The sequence below is a fragment of the Rhipicephalus microplus genome, chromosome 2 (genome assembly GCF_043290135.1).
Source record: "Rhipicephalus microplus isolate Deutch F79 chromosome 2, USDA_Rmic, whole genome shotgun sequence".
Lineage (NCBI taxonomy): Eukaryota > Metazoa > Arthropoda > Arachnida > Ixodida > Ixodidae > Rhipicephalus > Rhipicephalus microplus.
The window spans coordinates 246,318,322-246,328,697 of record NC_134701.1 but is presented as its reverse complement, the minus strand read 5'-3'; positions in this window follow the sequence as shown (position 1 = coordinate 246,328,697).

The window sequence follows — 10,376 nt, the reverse complement described above, 5'->3', positions numbered from 1 at the left end:
ACCCCCGCCTCTGCAGAGCTTACTGAAGACACCGAGCCATCCGTGTAAATGTGAAAGCGTCCGTTGTGCTTCTCTCGCAGGAAAAGTAATGTGGCCTGTTTCAGGGCTAGATGCGACGACTTTTTTCTTATTTTGGATGCCAGGAATTGTAAGAAGGGCTTTGAGTAGGTGTAGGCACCATAATGGTATCGGCGGCTGTGCTGCATGCGTGAAGTGCAATGGAAGCACTGCGCAATGCTGAGCTACAGTTGCGCTGAACGCTGAGTGGGGCCTGGAAGTTCGAAGTGAGGCTAGGTGATGAGATGGAAGCCGAGCGAAATGTCTTATGTGCATTCTCAAAGCGTCTACGCGGATGTATGCGTTGACTGGATAATCACGCGCAATGGTGGCTGTCGCTGCTGTAGACGCACATCTCGGGAGACCAAGGCATATCCTCAGGGCTTGGGCTTGGATCGACTGGAGGACGCGCAGGTTTGTTCTTCGGATCCCGCAAAGCACAGGTAAGCTGTATCGCATATAACCGAGGAACAAAAAATTGCCCGCAGCTTCCCTCGGGGGAACACTGAGGAGGATGCGGAGCATATAATTGGTTAACGGGGTGTTAAAGTGCGACTTACTTGGGTCGATGGCTAAATTGGTTAACGTGGTTGTGAAATGGGGTGTTAAATTGCGACTTCTTGGGTCGATGGCTAAATTGGTTAACGTGGTTGTAGGAGGGGGTGTTAAATGAGTGAACACGTACACACGTATGCGAAAGGGCAGCGCTGGTCGAAGGGACGTCGATCATCGTGTTTGTGGATTCGTTGGAATTCATTTCACCGCGACCTTGGACGTCGACGCGCCGTACAAACCAACCGACGAGCGGCAACTGAGCGAGCGAGCGCCGACCTTGAGTGTATATACAGCTCGACGGCGCATGCACTGTCAGCTGTTGAATGTTCTCGAAGCGCGACGCCACATGCGCGTCCACTGGAGAATCAGGAGAATTGTAGATGTCGAACGCGGTGTGTAGAGGAGGAAGGGTGCACAGATGGTGGAGGAGTGAAGCGCGCGCGGTGTGTAGAGGAGGAAGGGATGCACAGATGGTGGAAGAGTGGGCGACGGCGCGACGGCGCATGCGCGCGCGTCAGCTGTCGAATGTTCGAGAAGCGGTGCGGACGGCGCAGACGGCGCGGACGGCGCACTAGAAGGCGCGAGTATAAGATGCTTCCGCATCTAAAACAGTGTAGAGTTGGAGCATTGCTTGTACCGATGCACCCCACGTTTTTCCAGCAAGAAACCTCAGTACGTGGGTGATCATGGTGAGTTTAGTTTTCATGTGGGCGATGTGAGGGCTCCAGGAGAGGTCGCGATCAACTATGACTCCGAGGAATCGGTGACTCTTCACGTAGTTGATCGTGTGTCCGTTGATTTTAATAACATATGGGCTCATAGCCTTATGCGTGAATGCTATAAGCGAGCATTTCTCTGATGACAGCTCTAGTCCCCGTTCTTCCAGGTACTTTGTCGCTATTTTTGCCGCTCTCTGAAGCCGGGCACGCAAATGAAGGCGTGTTACGCCTGACGCCCAGATGCAGATGTCATCTGCATATATTGATAGATGGACAGATTCTGGAAGTGCATCAACCAGGCCGAGTAGCGCTAGATTGAAAAGTGGGGGGCTAAGAACGCCGCCTTGAGGCACACCTCGACGGTCGCAATGGTGCGTTGTTGTGCCATTCTCCGTCTGTACAAAGAAAGTTCTGCCTTTCAGATAGCTGTGGATCCATTGGTAAGCCCGACCCCCTAATCCAACATTTTCCATGACATCCAGAATGGCTTCATGTGATACATATCGTATGCACCTTTCACGTCCAAGAACAACGCCGCAGATAAACGTTTCAGTCTTTTTTGATGCTGAACAGATGAGACCAGGTCTATAACGTTATCAATTGCGGACCTCCCACGCCGAAAGCCCGTCATAGCTTGAGGGTATACCTCGTGGCGCTCCAGGTACCACTCTAGACGAGTCAAAATCATCCTCTCCATCACTTTCCCGAAACAGCTGGTAAGCGCGATGGGGCGATAAGAGGCCAAGTGCAGAGGAGATTTACCTGGTTTAAGCACAGGGACGAGGCGGCTGGATTTCCATGAATGAGAGATAAATCCGCTGCTCCACAAGTCATTGTACACGGATAGAAAGGCCCGTCGAGCTGCTTCTCCGAGGTTGCAAAGAGCCATGTACGTGATCCCATCCGGACCAGGTGATGAAGATCGTTTGCCTGCCGTCAAGGCCGCTTATAGTTCCTCTAGAGAGAAAAAGGTGTCCATTCTTGAATCTCTGGAAACTGGAGCGTTTTCTAGGTGGCGTGTGGTGCACGTGGACGCATGACCGGCAACTTCCATGCAGAAATCTTCTGCTACTTCAATTTCGGTGTGTCCTTGGGGGAGAGAAAGACACTTGAAGGGGCGATGTTGATGTGGCGATGTTCGTAGGCCACGGACAATCCTCCACGTCTGCGTCAAAGGCTTGTGTGGATCCAAGGATTCGCACAGATGTTTCCAGCGAAAGGATTGAAGTGAAATGATTCGTCGCTGAATTTTTTTCTGTAGGCGCCTTGCCTCCCTCAAGTCGTGAATGGACTTAGTGCGCCTATATCTTCTTTCTGCGCGACGACGGATCGCTCTGAGCCGTTCCAATTCCGCTTGATATTGACAATAGTCTGAAGTATGTTGAATATGATAGGTCGCTTTTTGAGTAGCACCTCTAACCATATCCTCGAGGGCGTCAAGAGGAGGTGTTTTATTTTCTTGACACCTTTTTTCCGTCAGTGAACTGAACTTTGTCTAGTCGATGCGAGTCGAAGTGTCGTAGCTAGGCGATTTTTCCAGGCCCTTGATCTTCAAATAAGTTGGCATGTGGTCGCTTCCATGAGTTTCATAGTCTGCGAACCACTTGACCTTTTCATTTAGGCTTCGTGACACAAATGTCAAGTCAAGGCAGCTGCTGTATGTCGTTCCCCGTAGAAACGTTGGGCTTCCGTCGTTTACACAAAGCAGCTGCTGCTCCAGAGCAAAGGAGAATACTTGCCTTCCGCGACTGTCTGTCTTCTGACTTCCCCATAGTGGGTGGTGAGCGTTGAAATCTCCGGTGATGATCCATGGTCCAGGTGTGGCTGTTAACAGTGCACGTAGTCTTTCAGGTTCAAAACGGTTCGAAGGTGATATATATGCGCCTACGAGCGTGAAATTGAGGTCTCTACGTTTAACTGTCAAGCAGACATACTGGTTGTCATCGTGAGGTGCTACACGGTGCTCGATAGAGGTAAGGTCGCATCTGATATATACAATGACTTTACTCTGTTCGTTGCAGGTAGCGGACTTGAAGGCTTCGTACCTGGATAGTCGTATTGCATTGTGTAGCCTTGGCTCACAGATAACAATAATTGGAAACTGGTTTTTGAACACAAATTGTCGTATATCAGAAATGCGGGGCTTGAGGCCTCGGGCATTCCACTGAAATATCGAAGCTCCTTTGACCTCTTTACAAAAGGCTTGCAGAGGCGGAGCCATGGTGCCTTTCCAGACTTGATAGCACCGGCTTCAGCGCATCCACTAACTGAAGTGCACTCTTTGCAGCCGGACTGTCAATGCTAGTGAGGAGCATACGAATGGTATTCATAAGGGCCTTTACCATGGCTACGATTTCTTTGTCGCGACTATCACTGCATTCTCGTTCCGAAGTGATTGTAGACGAGCGATGTGGTGGCTCAGACGGTGTGTCTATCGTTGGCAGCGCTGGCCATGCTTCAGGCGAGCCAGTGATGCTCTTGTCTTGCTTGGAGGATTTGTTGTCGGCGTGTCTGGACGCTTGAGGTGGTATGCCGGTGGTCATTTGGTGAGGTTCAATCCTTGCTTCAGCACTGGGTCTCCTCAGGGGCCTCCGGCGACGAAACCGCCGGCGTCGCACTTGGGCAGCAGCCTCCCTATCGGGGTTGAGCCATCCCGGACCATTTGCCTCAACACTTGCATTTCCTTTTTCATGATTGGGCAATCTTTCGACGATGCTTCGTGAGGGCCATGACAGTTTGAACATTTTCGAAGTTCTGCCTGGCAAGCGCCTGCGCTATGTGATTCTGAGCATAGCGAGCACACAGCCAGGTTTGTACAAACAGCACTGACATGTCCCAATCTATAACATTTCCGGCATTGAAGGGGCTTCGGTACGAAGGGTCGCACTGTGTGTCGAAAATGGCCGACCTTGACTTGCGATGGAAGGCTGTCACCCTTGAACACGAGCTTTACGCAGCATGATTTGCCAAGGCGACGAGCTTGCAGTATAGTAGGTTCTGCAGACACCGGTTTCATGCTTGAACTTACCATAGAGAAACATTACATCTGATGGGCTTAAAAACTTGCACACGTTATAGAAGTGCGTGAATTATAGTACTGGTGAAATTTAGTTCGGCATGGTGAACTCACCGATGGCAGCATTTAGTAGCCGTCGGTGTCATGAGGAACCAAGTGCGGCCAACAGGCAAAGGGCATCTGCAAACTGGAAGCTGCCAATGACAGCAATGAAGGGCTGGCCAGGCGTGCACGTCCATTGATAAAGTGTAAGAACTGGCCATGACCGGCTGTTGTCAAGGCTCTAGTGCCGTGCAAAACGATGGCCAGGCGAACTCGGAAACCTCTAGTTAGGCGATATTGGCCTACAACTTCATCCAAAGCAAAGCACCGGTGAAATCTTTGCTTTTTCTGGGGGTCGGAGGGAAGCTTGACGTTCACGGGCTCTCGCTGCCCATAGAACTCTCAAGTTGTTACCAAAAAACAGTCTAGGCGCGCTTCCAAAGTAACACGATCCACAACAGAATGTAGCATCTCGCAGTTTTGGTTGATCACATCACAGCGCTAGGACTATGGTTATCACAAAAAGGAGAAGTGACGACTTAACAAACAAAAGCGCCAAGCAGCCCCACCACAACTTCGCAGGGCAAAACAGTTATCAACGCTGTCTTTCAATTTTCGGTCACACGAGCACAGCTTGTCACAAGTCTTGGAACGTCAACACAGCACCACTGTTCACAACGAACATGGTTTCACTCCCGAACAGTACATTGCTCTCAAGTAAATATAAGCGTACGGGCTAACTAGTGGCGAAGCAAGAACCGAGCGCGTAGCTCATACGTTTCCGTACGCACTTGGGGTCACTCAAGTAACGTGTCAAAACGTTGTCAATCCGAAATGTCGCACAGCACCCAACTGAGAGACTGAAAAGTCAAGTGAACGAACTGTTACCGGCACACAAACACACATTGCAGGCTTCTCGAGTGCTAGTTGCCGTCGATACATCGACGCCGATCCCCGCTTGATAACCACACCAACGCACAGGCTTCGCTGCGCTTCACCGTACACCATTGCACTGCCACAGCTTTCCGCACTGCTTACACGCACCGAAAGAGCTGCTGTAATCACAACACATTCGGTCAAACGCTGAAGTAACTCGTGCGAGAAGCGTTTGCTGAAAGTCGCACCGACCGATATGCTGTTTACGACGCCATGTTTTCGACAACTGCGCAGCACATAAGAGAGCTCTTAGAAAGTACTTGCACTATTTTCACGGCGTGAAAAAATTTTCTCTTATGTGCGAGGGGGGTGATATGATGAACAGGACAGGCGTGCCAGATGAAAGAAGTGTTTTGGCAACGTCACGGAGTGAGCTGATGTAGAGGGTATTGCTTCACAACCAATCACAGGCTGTGCCTGTCGGCCAAGCCGTCGTCTGCTCGCGTTTGTCATCTGCTTCGATCAGAGCATGCGACAGGGGATTCACCTTCGGAACGCTATTATTCTCAGGTCAAGTGGTCGCTGCGTCGCACAAAATACATGTCAGTGGCTCGCTCTACCTTTGAATGATGTTCGTGCGCCAAGTTGAATGGCTGGTAATTGACGCAGGGATGAATTCAGCCAAGGGTTGCTCCAGAATCGTGAGGGTTTGCATATTTTCGGTGTCATACAAAGTTACTAGGGTCATTTCATTCCGATTGCTTGCCATATTATCACGGTCCATATCGGTGTCTGAACAGTGAAGGTGAAGATGCATGATTTGTTTGTAGTTCCATGCGTAATTACGCGCACCCCTAATACGCTTTGGTTTACAAAGTACGCTTTGTTCCAGATCGTCCCAAAGTGTATCGACAGCTGTATTTCAGAGATCACAACCATTGGACAGTTAGAGCCAATGAAAGTACACTAGAGCACAAACTTTATGAACCATGCACTCACTGAAAACTTCCTCTCATTTTTATTTCCAATAGCGTGCAAAGAATGTGCTCCCATTAACCTCTTTGGTGGTAATTTTCACCAATGAGGCAAGGATCTCGAGTCACACTTTTAATTGGATGAGATGGGGCGCAACACAACAACATAAAAAATAAGGTTGATCCTATGCCATGCCGCGTTCGAGTGCACCGACCATTCACGTATCACATTGGTTTTCATCCAGCCACAAATCTTTACATGCGTAGTTTTATGCCATTGACGCCCAATAGAATTCTGCAATTACTGGATGGTGGTTGTCAAAACCATCCACTGCGTACAAGGGAAACAACACGCGAAGCTCAAAGCGCCGAAAGTAATAAAAACGCACTAGCAGTCATCAGGCAGCCCTTAATGGGCGCGAATTAACACAAAAGCAGCCAGCGCACCAAAGTATACCACCGCGGCAGCCGGTTCTAAGTTGCCACAATGTTGCTAAGAGTGGTCCGGACCACTCTTAGGATTTTCTCTCAGCCATGCTGTTTTTACGCACAATTTCGCTTCGTGAATCCACTTACGAGCACTTTTCGTTGACGTAAGCAAATATAGCAACTGCATCACCATCGCTGAAATGTTCCCGGGCAGTCACAGCGCGCTTTATTTGCAGCGGCCGATGTGACAACGATGGCCTCTTACGCCGTCTTTTTGTTTCGTGAATCGACTTACGCAACAAAATTTCTCCTGCGGAAAAATGTTTTCGTAAGTGAGTTTTGTGAATCCGGCCCCAGTTTCTTGGCCAAAGATGTAATCGTGAAACTTGACGCAACCATGTACAATTGCCAATGTTGCCTTATCAATTTGAGCGTAGCGTTGCTGCGCCTCTGTTAGTGAACGTGACGAGATTGCGACGGGACGGCCGTCTTCAATTAGCACAGCACCAACTCCCATTTGGCTGGCGTCTACCGAGAGGGTTACTGGCTTATTTGCGTCGAAGAAAGCAAGAACTGGTGTATTTGCTAAGCTTTCACGCAACACTTCATAACTTTGCTGCTGAGAGTCACTCCAAACCCATGCAATGTCTTTGTGCAGCAATGTTCGTAGTGGGGCTGTCACGTCGAACATTTAGGAAGGAAATGTTGTACATAATTCATCATGCCTAAAAAGAAAGATTTCCTTACAATTCTTTGGCTTTTCCATTTCCAACAGGTCTTGCTACGTGGGTCTGGGCGGAAGCCTTCAGTGCTAAGAATGTGCCCAAGGTAGCGGACTTCAGGCTGCAAAAAGGTGAATTGCTTTAGGTTAAGCTTGAGGTTGTATTTACGACAGTGTAGCAACAAAAGTGACCGGTTGTGGTAGTGCTCCGCTTTTGTGCAACCCCAAAGCAATATGTCATTCATTATTATGGCTACGCACGGCAAGCCATCCAGCATGCGATGCATAGCTGCTTGAAATATTTCTGGGGCTGACGCGATGCCGAAAGGCAATCAAAGAAACCAATAACGCCCATACGGCGTGCTCATCGTGCAGAATTTTGAGCTTGATTTGGTTAGCTTAATTTGCCAGAACCTTGACACCACGTCAAGCGTTGAGAAGTACTTGGTACCGGATAGTTGCGAGGCGGTGTCTTCTATGGTTGGCATTGGGTAATGCTCCCGCAGCAGCACTTTGTCAAGCGCTGTAGGATCCAGGCAAATTCTAACCTTGTCCTTCTTAACAACTGTTACCATACGTCTAGACCACCTTTGCGATGACGCCCTGGGATTTCATGCGCTGCAGCGCAGCCTTGACCTTGTCCTGAAGAGCCACGGAAACTCTTCTCGCTCGAACGACGACTCCCACTGCGTCTGGCTTGAGCTTCATGTCATACTCGAAGTCTTTTAGCGGCCCGAGTTCTTCGAAGACGTCTGCGAAAGATCGCACTGGCGGGTACAGTTCACGCTGTATGTCTCGCATACGGTAGATGAAGCCAAGACTTTCAGCTGCTGCACCACGCAAAGAGGCAGGGATGTCTTCGAGAATGAAAAACGTTTGTTCTTTGGTTCTGTCATTCGCTGAAAGCATCAACTGAACTTGCGCATGAGCGGCTGTTCTGTGCCCAAAAATGCTGTGAGCTCCGTTGCAAGCTTGCTTAGGTTTATCTGGCAATTTTGCAACATCGCCTTTTGAACTTACACAACAGTTGGCACTGGTATCAAGCTTGCATGTGATGGGATAGCCCTCGATGTACACAGATGCGCTCCAGTCATTACTGGTGATCGCGCCAACGATCAATGTTCGTAGAAAAAAATGGCAGCATATCCACGGAGTGAATGATGGAGAGTGGGGCGAAGCATTCGTCCGTCCATTCGTTCTTGCTTCCATCCGTCCATGCGTCCATCTGTGTGACCATCCAAGCGTCAATCTGCCCATCCGTGCGTGCGTCTGTTCGTGCGTCCGTGCCTGCGTTCATCCATGCATCCGCCCTTGCGTCGGTTCAAACGTCCATCCATGCATCTGTCTGTGTGTCCGTTCATCCATCTATTCAACACTCCAAGTACCACCATCTCGCATATTTTCATCATATATTCCCCATATAGAAGCACCGCCATCCAGCGGACATTCCAAGGACGAAACGAGAGGTGGCACACGCACACTTCCTTACGGCTTGCGCTCCAGATCTACTTCCCACCTTTAACCACGTCGAGTTCATGGTACATACTAGTTCACTGTATTCATGGCATTGCGGCCCAACGCTCGCTAAACCTTTCTAAAACCAAGGAGGTTACGCCCAGCGAGTATAACGTAGCAACCTTTTCCTGTCAGATAGTGCTCAATGTACATGCCAATGGCTGCTAATGGGAAATGAGAGACAGGAGAATTCGGCTTTTACATTCTTATGGCTTGCACTTCGTATCTACTTCCCACCTTTAACCACCTCGAGTTCATGGTATGTACTAGTTCATTGTATTCATGGCACTGCGGCTCAACGCTCGCTAAACCTTTCTAAAACTAAGGAAGTTACACCCAGCGAGTATAAAGTAGCAATTCTTTCTTGTCAGATAGTGCTCAATGTACAAGCCAGTGGCTGCTAATGGGGAATGAGAGACAGGAGCATTCGGCTTTTAGTTAACGCGCACGCCGCGAACTTTTTATTGTTCAACAAAGCACAGGAGAAATCTTCCACCGGCCCCACCTTTGAGGTCAAAATCTAAGACTGGTTACACACAACGACTACTACTGTCACTACGAGGGACGAAGGGGTGCCGCTAAGATCAAAGTCTTTTCGGCTAAGATCAAAGTCCGAGCAAGCCGTTTCGCCGCGCCAGTCGCACAGCCGGACCCGGGGCTACGTCGCGCTGACGTTGCCCCACCGGTCTCCTTCAAGGAAAAAAGAAGCAACCTGTGGCAGAGTCGTCGCGCCCTACCGCGAGTGGCCACCGCCCCCTGGACTCGGGCCTCCCGCCCAGAGCCCCCCTCCCACCCCCATGCCAGGCATCGCAAGAACCCCACAAGAACGAGGTCTTGATTAACACACTTTCACAGTACGGCAAGATAAGAAGTGTTTCCTTTGCATCAGTTCCTAACCGACAAAACAAGCCTAATGGGGTTAGAGTAGTGCGCATTGAAATGAGTAGGCCAGTCCCAAACTTCACAACCATCGCGGGGCACCTTGTCATGTGTGAATACCGCGGGATGCGCTTAGTGTGAGCAAGGTGTAACGAACCGGGGCACATGGCCACGGCGTGCGCAGCCGCTTATTGCAAGAGATGTGGCGTATTCGGGCATGACACCGAAGGGTGTGTTGAGGAGTATAAGAGATGCGGCGGGCGGCACGGCACACGCGAGTGTTTCCGCAAACGCTCGTACCTCGCAGCAGCGCGCGGCCTTCCACCCGAGACGCGTGCAGTTACTAGTAACTACCACCCGAGCACCTCTCGCCCGCCTAACGGGACTGAACCGACATCAGGGCTTCAGGTCCTAAGACCCAGGACTCGGCCCCACACGGTAACGAATGTCCCAGACCACTGCTTCGAAGAACCCCGAGAGACGGAAGACGCTTGCACCGTATCAACGACCCCCGCTCCCTTCAACGCAGGCTCCGAAGCGGGGGACGACACGAGAATACTAGTTCTGATGGCGACCTGGACGAGCCGAGTGGC